The sequence below is a fragment of the Vicugna pacos genome, chromosome 29, assembly GCF_048564905.1.
Source record: "Vicugna pacos chromosome 29, VicPac4, whole genome shotgun sequence".
In the NCBI taxonomy this organism is placed as follows: domain Eukaryota; kingdom Metazoa; phylum Chordata; class Mammalia; order Artiodactyla; family Camelidae; genus Vicugna; species Vicugna pacos.
Window position 1 is genome coordinate 3,808,180 of NC_133015.1, and position 17,274 is coordinate 3,825,453.

Genomic DNA, 17,274 nt, shown 5'->3' on the forward strand with positions numbered 1-17,274 from the left:
CAATAAAATCTAGGCAATCTTCCCATATCAATACATCAGGAAATATCTCATTTTTTAGTACCTCAGTATCCTTTGAATGCAGATATTACTCTTATTTAACCAGGCTATACTGATGAACATTGAGGCAATCAAAATCCTCAACTCTTACAAACAATCTTGCAATGAAAGACTTTTAACATACATAATTTCCCGTGTGTTCCAGTGCTTGTGATAAATTCCCCCAAATGAAAATTCTGGATAAGGAGACAAGTGCCTTTTAAATTTTGATGGGTATTGTCAAATTGATTTCCATAGTTACTTCCATAGAACGTGTGTCTTCTTGACAAATCAAATTTACATATTTTTCTACTCATCTCACAAAAATTAGAAATTTAGTACATTTGCATACTTCCCACTTTTTCTTTGCTACCCCTCATAATTTTTGTCATATTTTTATTAATAACTGTTCTTCTATTAGTTTCTTATATTTACATTATATACTTACTGAAACATCTACCTTTTTTTAATCCCATCCGTCATTCCCAAATATCTTAGTATTTCCTACAAACAAAGACATTTGCCTACATGCTCATAGTATACCATCAAAATCAGGAAAATTGATTAACTTGGTTAAGAAAGTATCTGCCAGACTTTCCACTATAACATCACTTTTTTTTTCCTTTGTAATTAGGACATATTTTATGGGAGAGTTGCTTTAAAATTATGGAAATACTTCATTCCTCTTTACATTTTCAACTCCATTCATTTATTTGTATGTGTTCGGAATCACGGTTTTCAATTTTATTCAAAGAATTGTAATCACTATTAGCATTATTTATTTTGGTGCTCGATTGTTTTCCAGAGTTGACTAGTAAAAACCTTTATTCTGTGCCCTGTCGACATATTACCATCATTCTCTGAGTATGTACTTCCTTATTCTGTGGAGCATTAAGATACTTCAAGTTCATGTTTTAATTCCCATTCTTCAGGAAGCCCTGGTAGTAATGAATTTTATTCAGAATCTAAGAGGTGGCTGCTGTGGAGTAGCACTGCCCTCAAGGGTTCTCAGTGGATGAAACAAATACACACACACACAATAATATTCAACACTTTCAATTCCAACGCCCTATTATAAGGTTCATTCTGTTACCAAGTCCAAACTCATTCTGCTCAAAGTGCAACAGGACGATAAGTTGGGAGATGAGGTGCTGGGACAGGAATAATGACTTTATTTGGAAAGCCAGCAAACCAGGAAGATGGCAAACTAATGTCCTGGAGAACCATCTTCCCCAAGTCAGAATTCAGGCTCTTTTTATACTAAAATGGGGAGGGGATATGGTTGTTGCAAGCTGCTTGGCGTCACAATCCTTTGTTCTTGCAGCTGTCCACGTGGGTCAGGTCATAGTGTTCCTATAAACTTCCAATAAAACAAATGTTCCTTTTTATTCTGCAACTTTTTATCTTTACATGAATGGAACAGTGTTAATACCCTTAAAGGTCAGAGCCTTGAGAATGGGCTAGCCTGTGTATTTCAGGCTGTAGGCAACATACTTTTACCAAAGGTGCAGAACCAGCAAGACCAAACCCAGGAAACAGCACAGGGTTGCAGCCAAATGAACAGATCTAATATGGAGTCAGATTTGTTCTTCCCCTATTACAATCCTAATTATCTTTCTCTTCTTTTTCTTATTATAACTAACTTCTCTAATAGTGAGTAATGTGGCTCAAATTATCCTTACCATATTTTCACAATTGAATAATTTTCTTGTACATAACCAATTTCTTATCACCACCACTGTCCACTTCCCTTAGCAGATTCCCTTCTAGGGAAGTTCACTCTCAGACATCTCACATTAGGCCTCCTCCCACCATCCTGGCACCCTCTTCAACAAGCTTGGACATTCACGTGCCACACTGATGGATTCCTCCTAGTGCACAGAGGACAATCTTTTCACTGTACCTGGCTTGATACCCTGCACCTGTCCCCTTCCCCGCAGATATCCTCTCACCCTGTGCAGGCTCCAACATTAGTGCCTGGCAGCACCCTGTGCAAGTACCCTGCTTCCCTGCTCAAGATCCAAATCCCTGCATGGAATTTCCAGACCATCCGGAGTAGACCTGCCCTCTGCCCGCCTGCACTCCTTAAATGGGGCAGCCCTCCTAAGTGGGCAACCCTTTCAAGTGGCAAAGGCCAGGTCACTCAGCACCATCCCACCATGTCATCTTTACCCTGCGCACGGTCCGACACTGCATGTGCTGCCCTTCTGCAGTTAGGGAGGCGCTCCTAACCACCCCCCAACACCCAGAGCCAGGCTACCTGCCAGGCAGATGCCACCTCCTCTTGTGTGGGCCTCCATACGCTGTTCTTACTGGAGTCCACCCTTTCTCGCTGGCACATTCCCTTCCCACCTTGGCGGTAAAACTGAACTGTACAGGAAGGGAAGGAAATCAGAGGGGAAGGCAAAGAGGAAGCCCTCCTACACTTTTCTACCTTATGAGCCAACAGTCTCACTCCTGGACATATATCCAAAGAAAACCCTAATTTGAAAAGGTACATGCACCCCAGTGTTTATAGCAGCACAATTTTCCATAGATGAGTCACGGAAGCAACGTAAATGTTCATCATTAAATGACTGGATAAAGAAATTGGTCTACATATGTGTGTGTGTATATATATATATATATATATATATATATATATATATATATATATATATGTTGTGGCAAAAGGCATCATTTCATTTTTTATTCCATTTTTTGTATATATATATATTCCATTGTATATATATATATTTATTCCATTATATATATGTGTGTGTGTGTGTGTGTGTGTGTGTGTGTATACACAATGGAGTAAAAAAGAATGACATAATGCCATTTGCAGCAACATGGATGGATCTGGAGATGATCATAGTAAGTGAAGAAAATCAGAGAAAGAAATATCATGTGACATCACTTGCATGTGGAATCTAAGAAAAATGATACAAATGAACTTATTTACAAAACAGAAGCAGACACACAGACATAGAAAACAAACATGCTTACCAAAGGGGGAGGGGAGGGGAAGGATAAACTAGGAGTTTGGGATTAGCAGATACAAACTTCTATATATAAAATAGATAAACAAAAAAGTCATACTGTTTAATATAGGGGACTACATATTTATCATCTAGTAATTACCTATAATGAAAAAGAATATATATGTATAACTCATAAATATAAATGTATATGAATCACTATGCTGTACACCAGAAACTAACACAACATTGTAAGTCAACTATACTTCAATAATTTGTTTTTTAAAAAGAACTTTAGGTGATATGGAATATAAAACAGCAATACACATGTTTTATTCAGGTTATATCTGTCTGAACTTACAAATTCATTTGTATCGGGAAATGAAACCATGTATCTGGATCATTGAATGTTTATTGTTATTTCTGTGTATAGATTTCCAGTAGGAATATTTTGTTTTATTTTTTTGTTAACAAGAGGAAATATTAGAGGACAAAAAAAGACCTTAGTTTTTACTTTCGTTATCCTCTGTATATTTCATTCTTGAAATATATGAGTCAAGATTTTGAGAAAGGAAACTGGTATCTCTAGTCAAAAGTATTAAAGAGAATGTATAAGGAAGACATTTTTCAACACAAAATTATTTTAAAACCCAATTTTTTTAATAATAAGGTATTTTAATGGACTTGATTAAATGATGTTAAACAGTGTTGTCAGATATGTATTTTCTTCTGTATTTACTGAAATAAAAGTATAAATGCACCTACTGTAATCATTTAAAAAGCATAAAAGTATATGAAATAAAAACGAAAAGTGCTGTCTTCTCACTTCCTCCAATCACACTCTCTACCTTACAGGTGATCATTGACAGACACTGAGAATATGCAATTTGAAATTTTGATAACAAGGACATGGTCTATAAAGATACGCTGTCAAATAAATTACTCATAAGGGCACCAAGAGGATTTTGAGAAAGATTAATGTGATTTTCTTGTGTCAAGACAGGAAATCAAACCAACCAAAAGCTAATTCTCATGAGAAAATGCATCATTAGAATAATGGGTCTTTTAATTTTTTTGCCGTACAGAATTGAAACATGAGTGTATTGCTTGGACTAGAACAGTCACTTCACTAACAGGTATGCTCTGGTTACACTTTGATAATTCTAAATAAACTATAAATTAAATTTTTAAATGTAAAAATACCATTTTAACATTTATAGCAACATCTCCATTTATAAAATATGACATGTAGACTAGGTGGGCTTTTGTGTTCATCAAAAATACATTTCTAGTATCTTTTGAAAACGGAACCTCTGCTGAATGCTATTTTTTTCTTTTTAAAATGAATGCAGCAATATCTTGCATGAGTATTTGATATTATTTAGCTTATCATTAACAATGAAACAAGCACATGGGTGGTTTAGAAAAAAAAAGTTAATATCTGTGGTAATCACAGATTTTCTAGTTTTATTATCATTCTTAGACCTGTAGGGAAATTATTTGTTATAATTTACTTTGCATTTTTTATAATGTCTGATTATGACAAAAGAGGGCTTGAAAGTGTTACTTATGCCTCACTACATAATTAAAGAAAACAAAATGTACACAACCTACAGCAATCTGAATCCTTATATAAATGGATGAAATTGCATTTCTTCTTTACTTCATTGTTATTATTATTTTTTTGCAGCTATCAATGTTGCCTGATTCATTTCCAATTCTGGGCTATCATTCAAGGCTTATCTTTAAATTTTATCGTCTCCAAGAAACTTTTCCAAGAACCCTGCAAGCCAAGCTCTCCATCTCCTAAATTTTTGACCTTATAATTCTAGCTATCTGTAAGCACAGTGATTCTAAATTTGGAAAATATTTATGCTTAACAGTCTAGGATCTCAAACATCTTTCATGAAATACACACATATAATGTCTAAAAGTTAGTGGACAAAGATGTCAAGATGACAGAAGACATGAAACAATGTTGAAGTTAAATATTTAGGCAGATGGAGGAATGAAAGAACGTTTTGACCCAAACATGCCCCTTCTTTTAACAGCCACATTTTATCCCTTTGTATCGTGCTCCTTGAAGTCTGTTTTCCTGTTACACGTTTTGGTTCTCTGCTTCTGGAAAATACCTCACTCATTATTAACAAAGCAATGAAATGCTTTATTTTTCCAAAATAATCATTGTATTTGTTAGTAGAGAAATAGTTTAGTCTCTTTTTAAGTTAATAGTATGGAAACTGAAGTTTCATAAGCAATTCATAAAATTGTCCAAAAGTATTTGTAGCCTGAAAAGCTTTCAGTTTTACATCAGATTTACCTGTGGAAGGATAGAAGCTGGTAAAGGTATGTGTGCAGGAATGCTCCATATTTGGTTGGGGTTATTTGACGCATCAAAGAGTGCATATTTTAGAAGAGGAAAAATCGGTATAAAATCCTTATTAAAGACAACAGATTGTCTCTTATCTTCATTAATTATTAAAAGTATTCAAAAATAATGTAAGAGTTCTTTCCAGGATATATGTATAACCAGATATCTGAAGTCCCAAATGCTTTGTAGGTTATTTAATTATATGAATAAATAATTATTGAAAACCTGGTATGTTCCAGGCAATTTATTTTAGTAGGACTGGAGAAGACATTACCTTTGTTTTCAATAAGTAATCTTCCTCCCACTTCTTATTCTTCCTTCTGTCTTATATTTTGTTATTTCAATTCAGTCATTCATTTAATCATTATTTACTAGAAACTATGTTAGATGGTAGAGACACAAGGGTAACCCAGAAAGACAAAACCCATATTAGACTTTAATAGTAACACAGTATTCTAATAAACAGAGAATTAAATTGGGAATCAGATAACATTACCTTAGTTATCAGAGTCATTATTTTCTATTGAATAAATCACCCCTCCTTAAATAGTTCTTTAATTTATAAAATAAAGGGAATCACTAATTTATTCATTTAATGAATATTTGCTGTGTTGGTCTATTATGTTCCATACACAAAGATAGCAGGATTAAGAGTGGAGATTGATACACAAGTTAAAACATTCCAATAAATGTGTGCACAGAATGATACAGAAGCAAATGGGGAAGGTGGTCAGTGACTTCAAGGGTCAGCAAAGTTCTGCTAATGCTGATGACACTGGAGTTTATTACAAAGAAAAAGTCTATGTCACAAGTTGAAGGAAAAAGGAAATTCTGGCCAGAGCAAGAAACACAAGCCGGCACATTGGAACCTACAAAGAATCCAGGAGGGTAGGACACAAGGCTTTAAAGTGCAAAGTGAAGAGAGGTAAGGGACAGGAGAAATGGGCAGGACCATATCTATTTTTATACCACATTAGGAAATTTAGATTTGGTTTTGCTCACGAAGGGCAGTCACTGACAAAATGAAAAGCACAGAAGGTGTCATGATCGGAAATTATTTATTTAAATAGATCACCATGAAAACAGGACAGAGAATGGATCTGAAGAGGTTAAAAGCATCACCTCTAAACTCACAAAGACAAGCATGGCCTCCGTACCCAATCGGTAAAGTGAGAATAATAATGTTACATATGCTTTACCATTGTCATGAAATTTAAATACAAAACACTTAGTATAGTTACCAGAAGTTTTGGTGATGATCAAGATATCACTGCCAGATGCAGGAGAACAAGGAAATCACCACATATCAGTGTATGAAAATTTACCACCACTCATTCCATTACATTATTATGTAACTTTATTCCAAAATAAATTACAAAATCCACTACAGGAAAGGAATTGTATTATGTATTTTTAAATCTCTCATTCTCTAAAATCTAGGATTAAGATTTTCTTAACGTAGGTGTTCTAGGGAACTTTTGTAAAGACACAGCTAAAATTTTTAGGAAAGTGTTGCTTTTGACATTGTAACACAAAATTTATGAGAAAGGAAGGTGTTGATTTTGCTTTATATTCATCTTTTCTAAATTTTAATTTTTTTAGAAATATCCTTTTATCATGTTTTGGAACAATTTAAAATAATTTAGAATAGGAGGAATAGAGAGACTCACAGCTCATCCTCCCCACAAATACACCAAGAATTACATCTACCTACCCACTGAATCACACAGAACACCTACTGAACTCTGGCAGAGTGTCTCTCACTTTGAAATACAGGATTCTTACAAAATCTAGTAAGAAAAAAAAAGAAAGAAAAAAGAAAAAAATCAATGTGGGACTGGTCCTGAGGGGAGGGAATGGCAAAGGAAGAAAGGCACCCTCACACTGGGATGCCCCCTCTCCAGCCAGAAGGTCAGTGGGGACAGAAGTGGAGCTTCCAAGGCTCAGAAGAGAAAATGGAAGCCACTTGGCAGCCAGAACTAAGAGAAACTGGCACAGAGGGTTCCTGCAATCCCCACCCCTAGACATAATCCAGCAGGGACAAGCCTGGACTGGCTGGTGGAGATGGATGAGGAGCCCAGGCAGACAGCTGGTGCCCACTGCACAGAGGCAGCCTCAGGGGCCTGCAGGGCAGTGTGAACTCTGGCTGGGGGTGTGTGCAGAACAGAACAGCCTGGGACCCCATAAAAAAGCTGGTGTGCTTGGTGGGGACGGGTGCAACACAGCTGTGCCATAGCTACTTTCTCTGCTTGGTTCTATTGTTAGTGTGTTCTCACAAGAAGAGAGGTGGGGCTCCATCTTAGCCATCAGTGTTGCACAGAAGCAGGGCTGAAAGCAGAATCCACACCCAGTGGCCCTGCAACTTCACAGGCAGGACTGAGATTTGTTTACAGCCCCAGGCACAGAGGATGGATTGCTCTCTCTGGACCCTTTGTGGACCTACGCCTCTAGGACCAACAGGCAGGGAGCAGAGTGGTGGCGCACGGTGGGGGAGAATACGGGTATTTACTGTACACCACAATGTATGTGGAGGAGGGGCTGGGATCTGCGCTGATCCTGCGGTGCACCATGGATTCAGGTGTATGACTGCACGCTCACCACGGCCGGCCCCAGTGCTTGACATTGGCGGATCTGCACTGGTGGTTCCTGGGGCCCAGAACCTGGGGGACACCAGAGCAGGTGGCTGACATTCCCGCAACTAGGGCAGGGACAAAGACAGTGTCAACAGAGAGTACTCTGTAAGCCAGCACCATCGCAAGTACAGTCGACACCACAGAGGGCACTTCCCAGAGGACATCTCCTGTGGAGGTGCACTCAGTGACACACCTTCCCAGCTGAAGTGCTCTAACCCTGCCTACCGCACACCACAGCTCAGAAACGGGTCTAAAAGCCTCTATTCCAGCAACAGGGGAGCAGACCCGGCCCCTGTTGGGGCTGTGACAACCACAGAACTAAACAGGAGGCCCCGCTCTACAGCAGCAAGCAGGGCAGGCTCTGATCACAGCACCAACCAGACCCCCAGTCAAAGGGTAACAGCCAACACTCATGGAAGAAGGACGCAGTGACCATCCATACTAAGAAGACCCATTGTAGCAAAACTATTAGATGCACACAGTCTACACAGGAATGCTCCCATTTTAAATAAAAACAAATAAACAAAAAATAAAACAGCCCTTCAAGACCACAGTAGATAACTGATACTCCTAAATCCACAGAGCCAGAGAAATATAAGTAAAGTGAAGAAGCAGGGGAACCACACCTAATTAAAAGAATAAGAGAAATCCCCTGAAAGAATGATCAATGAGATAGACCTCGACAGTCTACTAGATCATGACTTCAAAAAAGGGTGAATAAAGCACTGAAGGAAATAAGAACTAAGAATAGAGAAAGAGAATACTATGAAAAAGAAATAGAAACTATACAAAGGAGGCAATTAAAAGCAGAAAACTCAGTGGCTGAGATAAGAGCTGAGCTAAAGGCAGTCAAAAGCAAACCAGACAATGCAGAGGAACGAATAAGTGGCTGAGAAAACAGGATAACAGACATCACTGAATCAGAACAGCAGACAGAAAAGCAAGTAAAAACCAGTGACAGAAATATAAGGGACCTATGGGATAATATAAAGGGTGCCAACCTGTGCATAATGGGGGTCCCAGAAAAAGAAGAAAGAGAAAGAGGGATTGAAAAGGTATTTGAAGAAATCATAACTGAAAACTTCCCAAACCTAAAGAAGGAAACAGATACCCAAGTACCGGAAGCACATAGGGTCCCCAAACAAGAAGAACCCAGATTTACACCAAGACATATTATACTTAAGAGGGCCGAAGTGAAAGATAAAGGGATGATTCCAAAAGGAGCAAGAGAAAAACAAAGAGTTAGTTACAAGGGAACCCCCATAAGGCTCTCAGCTGATTTCTCTACACAAACACTGCTGCCCAGAAGGGAGTGGCAGGATATATTCAAAGTCCTGGATGAGAAAAAGATGCAGCCTAGGATACTCTATCTGGCACGACTATCCTTTAAAGTAGAAGGAGAGATAAAAAATTTCACAGACAAGCAAAAATTAAAAGAATTCAGCAATACTAAACCTATCCTAAAAGGAATACTGAAAGTCTACTCTAAATAGAAAAGAAGCAGGAAGCTATAGAAGCAAGAAAAGCATAATCGGAAATGCAATAACTACAATGAGTTGCAGGAGAATAAACATGAATATGTGGAAAAAACAAAGACACCAAAATCAGAAGAGGTGGGAGATGGGAGCAAGAAAATAAAGATTTTTTTTCGTCTCTCTCTCTCTTTCTCTTTTCGTTTCCTTTTTTTTTCTTCATTCTTTCTAGGATGTGTTTGAGCCTACACGACTACCAGTCTAAAGCAAACAGATGTAGTAAGGGGTTAACATACTTGAAAAACAGGGTAGCCACAAATCAAAAGCATAAAATAGAGTCATGAAAACCAAAAAGAAACCAAGCTAATACAAAAGAAGACTATCAAACCAGAAAAATACCATATGATATCACTTACATGTGGAAACAGGGGGAAAGGGATAAATTGGGAGTTTGAGATTTCAAGATACTGTCTACTATAGATAAACAATAAGTTCATACTGTATAGCACAGGGAACTATATTCAATATCTTGTAGTAACTTATGGTGAAAAAGAACATGAAAATGAATATATATACGTTCATGTATGACTGAAGCATGACACTGTACACCAGAAATTGACACGACACTGTAAATTGACTATACTTCAAAAAAATACATATTAAAATATTTTAAAAATAATAATAATTTAGAACATTAAAATCTCATTTGTTTTACCTTTATAACAAGTTATTTTTGTAAATCAGTAAGGTACTTTTGCTATCATAAGAATGTAAATGAATCAGCAAATTCAGATTAGCTTTGTTTTGATGGTTAGAATTATAACAATCATATGTTAAACACATCATTTTGGATCTTCTGATAATGTTAAATTTCATGATCTTTCAGCTTGGTGTACATTACTACCTACAAATATTTATCAGCAGGTGGACCTAGTATATATGTGTCCATGTTGAAATATTAAGTACTATGTTTAATCCTGAAATATAAAAGTGTAACCCTGTTAGAAACTACCGTATATCTCTACATCTACATTTGCAACTATGTATGTATGTCTGTAAAATATTATCAATCTTCATTTTAATAATATTGTCTAATATACTATTTAAGCTCAATTCCTCCTTCCACTAACCTTCAGCATTTTCAGAAATGGATAATCATCTCTGCTAGAGGCTAGATGGAAGAAAACAGGAAAATCCAGCAGGTTATGCACATATTCAGGCAGGTTCACTGGTTTTGTTTTGTTGTTGCTGTTGTTCCTCTACAATTATATTTTAATTTATGGATTTACTATCTCTTCTCACAAGCTATATATCCATTTAAAAGTTAGAATGCCAAAAGAAGAACTGGAGGTCTTTTTTCTCCTGCATTCCATAGAGATGCTGAAAGGTTTCTAGCTTACTGTGAATTTGTCTTGATTATTTTGTGACTGGTGTTAGTGTGAATAATAAAAATAATGTATCAGAACCCTGCATTCGAAAGTAGGCAGTTTGATAATAAGCTTGTGCTTTTGGCTGCAAAATACAAACAGACTGCTGTACTTTCTGAAAACTGAAGCCTTTACCCCCTCTCCATGCACGCTGACTAGGCTACATTGAGAGAGTCCAGATGTGACAGATGCATGAATCCCACTGAGCTGATCTTTATCCTGGAGGCAATCCCAGAATATTCTGGCCAGAGAAAGGTGAAAGAAAGCACTTGGAGTTACATCATATACAATGTTAAGTCCAGAAGCAATAATGAATAGCTTGCTTTGTTTATTTGTATTTGAGTTTTTTTTTAAAAGACAACACCCATTGTGAAATGCCACAGGGCACATGTATTATGAAAAATAAGCAAAATGCTAAAAGCTAAAAGTCATTTTTAATTAACATATCAGTTAACAGAAAGCTCAACTGAACAGATGTCTCTTGCTTTTGCACCCAGAAGTTCAATGAACTGAAGCTTTGCCAGGTCAAGAAAAAAATATTCAACAAACTAGATGCCTTGGGACTCTTAACAGGAGCACACTCTTGTCGATTTTACCCTTTGTAACTGTATGTAGATATGTAGATACAGGTATCCCTCCAAAAAATCAAAAGCCACTGTCATATGGAAATTTAGAGATTGAATTACATGACCAAAAATTACGTGATGTTACATCATTTCAATGTATTTGTATGGGAGTCACAGAACTAAGTATACCTGGGGTAGGTAACCTGCATCAAACCCTTCCAATAATCATACCCCCAAGCTATTTCCCACATAAGCAGTTTTTATCAAGCATTCACTGTATACATTCTGCATTATCATTATGTATTTTATATATATATACATATATAGTCATTCAGATACCAAAATATGTTTCTAATATATATTTGATTTTTATCCACAGCTCATAATTTGTTCTTCAGCCACAACTCACAAAACACTTGGAATTTCCTAAGTGATAAGAAGAATGAGAGAATATTCTGTTACAATACTTGGTCTCTTATCTTCAGTTCCTGAAAACTTTTCTGAGCCACAAAGGTGAAATTGGTCTTATTCATAAGAAGTGCCTTTCCGCCACTACCAGGTTTATGTTAATGAACGGGACTTTTGGAAAGCACCCACAGAGAGGGGCCGGTTGCCAGGGGAACCACGAATAGAGGGTTAGAAATTTGAGTCCCACCCCTGATTTTCTGGGAGGGGAGAGGGTTTAAAGATTGATTCAATCACCACTGTCCAATGAGTTACACATTTATGCCTATGTAATACAACTCTCCTAAAAATCCAAAGGGAGGGGATCTGGAGAGCTTCCAGGTTGGGGAACAAGATCTAGGTGCTGGGACAAGCTTCACAAGGATGGAAGCTCCTTTGTTCAGGACCTCACCCTATTATCTTTTTGTCTGACTGTTATTATCCTCTAGCATCCTTTGTACTAAATCAGTAATCTAATGAGTAATAGGTTTCCTAACCCAAGGGTGTGGTCATGGGAATTTGTGATTTATAGCAGCTGATCAGAAGCACGGGACTTGCGATTGACCTGAAGTAGATGGTGATCTTGTGGAACTGGACCCTTTATCTACAGAATCAAATGCTGTCTCAGGGTAGATTGTGTCAGAATCGAGTTGACTTTTTTGACACCTGCTGGCTTCTCAGAATCACTGTTGGAGTGGAGAAGCCTACACACACACACACACACACACACATACACAGACACACACACACACATACAGACACACACACAGACATACACAAACACAGACACACACACACACAGACACACACACACAGACATACACACACACACACACAAACACTTTGTAACTGGGTTCAGGAACCCCAAGAGACCTTCCTGCTTAAAAATTTCAATGGAATCATAGTGACCATAGGAGAAGCTATGGCTATATAAAAATGAAGGCATTTGCAAAATATGGCTCCAAATTTCTTCTCAGACTTCTCTACCATGAATGAGCATAGTATTCTCTCCATTTCAGTCTTGTGTTTCCCTTACTAAATGATTCACGTGTTGCTTAACTTCCAGATCATCTCACCACTTCCTAACATCTACATCTGAAGAAAAATCTATCCATTTTTCAGTGTGTAGATAAAATGCTATATTTTCCCTGTAGAACCACGTCATCTACATTTCTCTGTAATTTCTACCTACAAAAGTAGCTGTTCTTTTCTCTTGTCCATTGTTGGTGGTAAGAGTACATGCTAATAACCCTACCACCATGGCTTAAAGAAGTCAGAGGTTGATCTGATTAATGATACATGCAACCTGTGGGTAGGCAGCCTGTTAATTACACATGTAGTCAAGGAAACATCTTGCTGCAACATGTGTTTGCATGCAGCTTAAAAATCTGACCACTTGTGTTCTCTAAACCTGTGTTTTAGGCTAGAATGGGGGGAAAGGTCAAAAAAATTCTGCTAGGAGATATTGCCTGTTTCTTTAGAAGTCAAGCTGTCTGCAGAAAACTCCTATAAATATTTCATTGGCTGGAACTGGGCTACATGATCGCCCCAGCTGCAAGAGTTTGAGAAGATAAATATATATATTTATCTACACACATACATATTTTTTGTACACACATTTTTTATGTACACACATACATATTTTTTAAATTTCAGAACCTAAAGTGTAGAAGACTTAAAGCATAAGTATGTAAGTGGCTCCTGGCCTCCCCTGCTGCCATAAAACTAACCAATTTGGCTGTTATGTTACAGTTATTAACATCAGTTATGTTCAAGTCTGTCTGTAGTTCTCAGTCCCTTGAAAGAAAGGACTGTAACTTTAATAATCTTATCCCTCATGTTGGGAACAATTTTAGACCTATTTGTAGAATGGGCAGGTCCAGGAAGGAGAAGATGCTGTTGTTAGAATCCCAAGGACTGAAATAAGACCAGTCTTAATTAAATCGAGGTGACCTCCTCATACCCTTTCTGCTATCTAGAAAAACAAAGTCAATTTTCTGGAGGAAAATGACATCATTCAGAGTCTCTGTAATTTTGCCAAAGTGTTTTTTGAAGAGGTTTGTATCATAACTCATTTCCACCAACAACACATTAGATTTCCAGTAGTTTCACATCCTAGCCAACTCTTAGTAATGTCGGTCTTTCAAATTTATTACCTGAAGAGTGATATTTCATTATAGTTTTATTATTTATTATTTTGAAGACTAATTTTATGTGCTTTGGGCTATTAGTATATCTTGTTTTGTGTATTTGAAACTTTGACAATATATTAATTAGTTTTTCTTTCTTTTCTCCCTCTTTGTAAGAGATGTTTTTATATTCTGGATAAATGTTATTTATCAGATATGTATTTTGCAAATATGTCCTAATATATGGTTTATTTTTTTCATTTAATTAACCATGTCTTTTAATAACAGATTTACTGAGATATAACTTGCTTACCATACAATTTATGCTTTTAAAGTATACAGTTTAGTGATTTTTCATATATTATCAAAGTTGTACAATGATCAACACTACATAATTTTAGAAGAGCAGAAGTTTTAAATTTTTAATTCAGCTTACCACTTTTTTCTTTATTTGGTTCATGTTTTCTGTCTTCTGTCTAATAAATCTTTGTCTACTCCAAAGTTGAAAAGTTTTCTCCTGAAATTTGTAGTTTTGACATTCTTTAGTTAAACTGTATAAATGAGATGGGGTGAGGCTTGTGTTTTTCATATTTATATCCAATGTTTCCATCACAGAAAGCTGAAAAGACTTTCGTTTCCTTCTTAAAATGCCTTGGCAAAGCTTTGTTGACCATATATGCACAGGTGCATGGGTCTACTTCTGTACTGTATGTTCTCTTCCATTGAATCATACACCAATATCACTTGGTCAGTGTAGCTCTCTAGTATGTTTTTAAATGTCGTTCATCTGTTTCTAAATTGTGCTTATCTATTTGAAGTGTTTTTATGTATTTCCAAATTATTTTGCCTATTCTGTGTACTTAAAATTTCCACATAAATTTTATAATCAACTTGTCAATTTCTAGAGAAACACATGGTGGGATTTGTAATGTAACTGTGTTTAACCATAGATCAAATTGGTAACGACTGCCAAGTTAACAATTTTGAATCTTTCAATCATGAACAGAATTGTAGGGGATTTCCTTGATCTGACAAAGAGTATATGCATATAAACATGCAGTTCATATGGTGCAATACTGAAATTGTTCCATCACAACTTTTATTAAATATACTAGACGTGTTAGCCAGTGTAATGTCAAGAAAATGTAAATATAATGTAAGAAATATAAAGGTTAAATAAGTCTGTCATTATCCACAGATAGTATGATTATGTTCAAAATAAGACAGACAAATAGATATTATATTATGTATGTGTGTGGGTGTGTCTTATTTAAATATTGATGAGAATGAGCCTATGTTTATTTAAGTAGACGACAGACCTGGTTAAGTTCAGGTTACAAGTTGCAGTACACCTTTCATGGGCTGGGAAACTATCAGTTAAGTTTCCAAAGATTTTGAAGTGCTCTTCCTATCTGTCCCCAATGTGTGCCACCTGTGACCAGCCTGGGTGCTGGTCTATCTACTGACTTTGTTCTCAGTCTTTTTTTAAGGCTGATTAGGAACAGATCTATGCACATGTAGCTCAGGTGTGAGCTCAAAATTTTTTAAAACGAATTAAAAAATTCATTTTTGTCAATGCCTTCACCTCATTTTTCCTCCCTGATACTTCTTAATTCTCTATGGTCCTCCTTTTCATTTCCCTGGCCATAAAACGAGGGCATGAGTTAACTCATTTTGCCTTGGACTTCTGAGGCTGTCCTCACCCACAAGCTCAGGCAACAAGGGAAAATACATGGTCAATTCACTGCCAGTTTTTGTTACTTTGATACTTCTTCCCCAATGAACTTGCCACTGTGTACTTTTTAGAACACTCATTTACTTCTCTATGCATTCCATCCAGGTTTTATAGCTTCCTTCAGTGAAAGAAAAGGGAAGAGCTGGTTTACTCCATCTTGCCTAGAACTAGGATCAATAGGATTATTCTTTATAACCCAAAACTTGAAAAAACAAGATGACCATAAAAGGCAAAATCAATTGTATTTATTTATACTATGGAGTCGTAGCATATTTACACCAAGCACTGTCCTTCACCAATAAAAAATAAAACTGCTACACACATGCCATTGATAGGTGTGACAGACATCACATAAAGGAGGGAAAGCCAATGGAAAAGAAACAATGCATACTATAGAATTCCACCTTACATAGTGTTCTAGAGGAGCTAAAACTAGCCTATGATGAGAAGGCTAGATGAATCGTTCCCTCTGGGGAGAGAGCAGGGATGTGGGGGCGGTTCCTGGGGTACTGGCAATGTCCTGTAACGTGAACTTTGTCAGCCTTGTAGCGACTACATGGTGGTTGTCACTTCACGTAAATTCATCGACCTGCACGCTTAAGAACTGTATGCTTTTCCCATATGCATAATATATGTGCATATTATGCTTCAATATAAATATCTATAGGAAGATAAAAATAATAAAGTGCAGCAAAATGGTCACATAACATTGTCTTTCAATTTTTCTGTGTAAAAATTTCCAAGATTCTGTAATTGTAACTTAGTTAATTTGTATGATTGTTCTGTCTCCCTCATGAGGTCAACATAACAAATCTGCACCACTCTCTCAGACTCTCCTCTCTTTCTCTGTTCTCTTTCTTCCTCTCTGTCACTTACGTGTACTTAGTGTCAATATGCAATTTAATCCTGAATTATGAGTCCCCAAATCTAAATATAGTTAAATTTTTATCATTAATTTGAAACAAAACCTAAATAATTAAAGATTTCAGAGTTTTGTTAAGCCTTTTAAATATAAACAATATTAATCTTTAAAGATATAAAGAAAACTGCCATAGTGATAAGGAATTCTATTCTTAAGTAGTGAGACATAACTTTCCTTAGAATTGAAACTTTTGGTCCTGAAAATGAATGCATGGCCATTGGAAAATCATCACATGCCAAAAACGATAAATGTTGAATTAAGTCAGTGTGGTTAACAATAGAATGTGTCACAAATTAGGTTGTCAATTTATATGTATGAATTAAAAAATTAATAAACAGGTCATATGGGATGACTCTAATTTCCTACTAGATAGAGTTAAGACATTGTGGTGGAGATTTGGGAGTCATTAGCTCCCTGGGGGTTGTCAACTATGCAAGTAATACAGCTTTGGTAAACTTCTCTGTCATTCTGTTAAATATATATTGAATCATTTGTATGTGATTTTCTTAGGGGCACACTAGGAAAAACCTAGCAGCATTAATTATACATGAAATAACAGGCATAAATTGGCTAATTTGC

General features: G+C 36.5%; 1 protein-coding gene across 5 annotated transcripts in view; it reads right to left on the bottom strand.

The window, feature by feature from the left end:
• The window catches only part of CNBD1 (cyclic nucleotide binding domain containing 1), a 299,007-nt gene that overhangs the window by 26,220 nt on the left and 255,513 nt on the right, over positions 1-17,274 (bottom strand). The gene's annotated exons all lie outside the window — the stretch shown is intronic.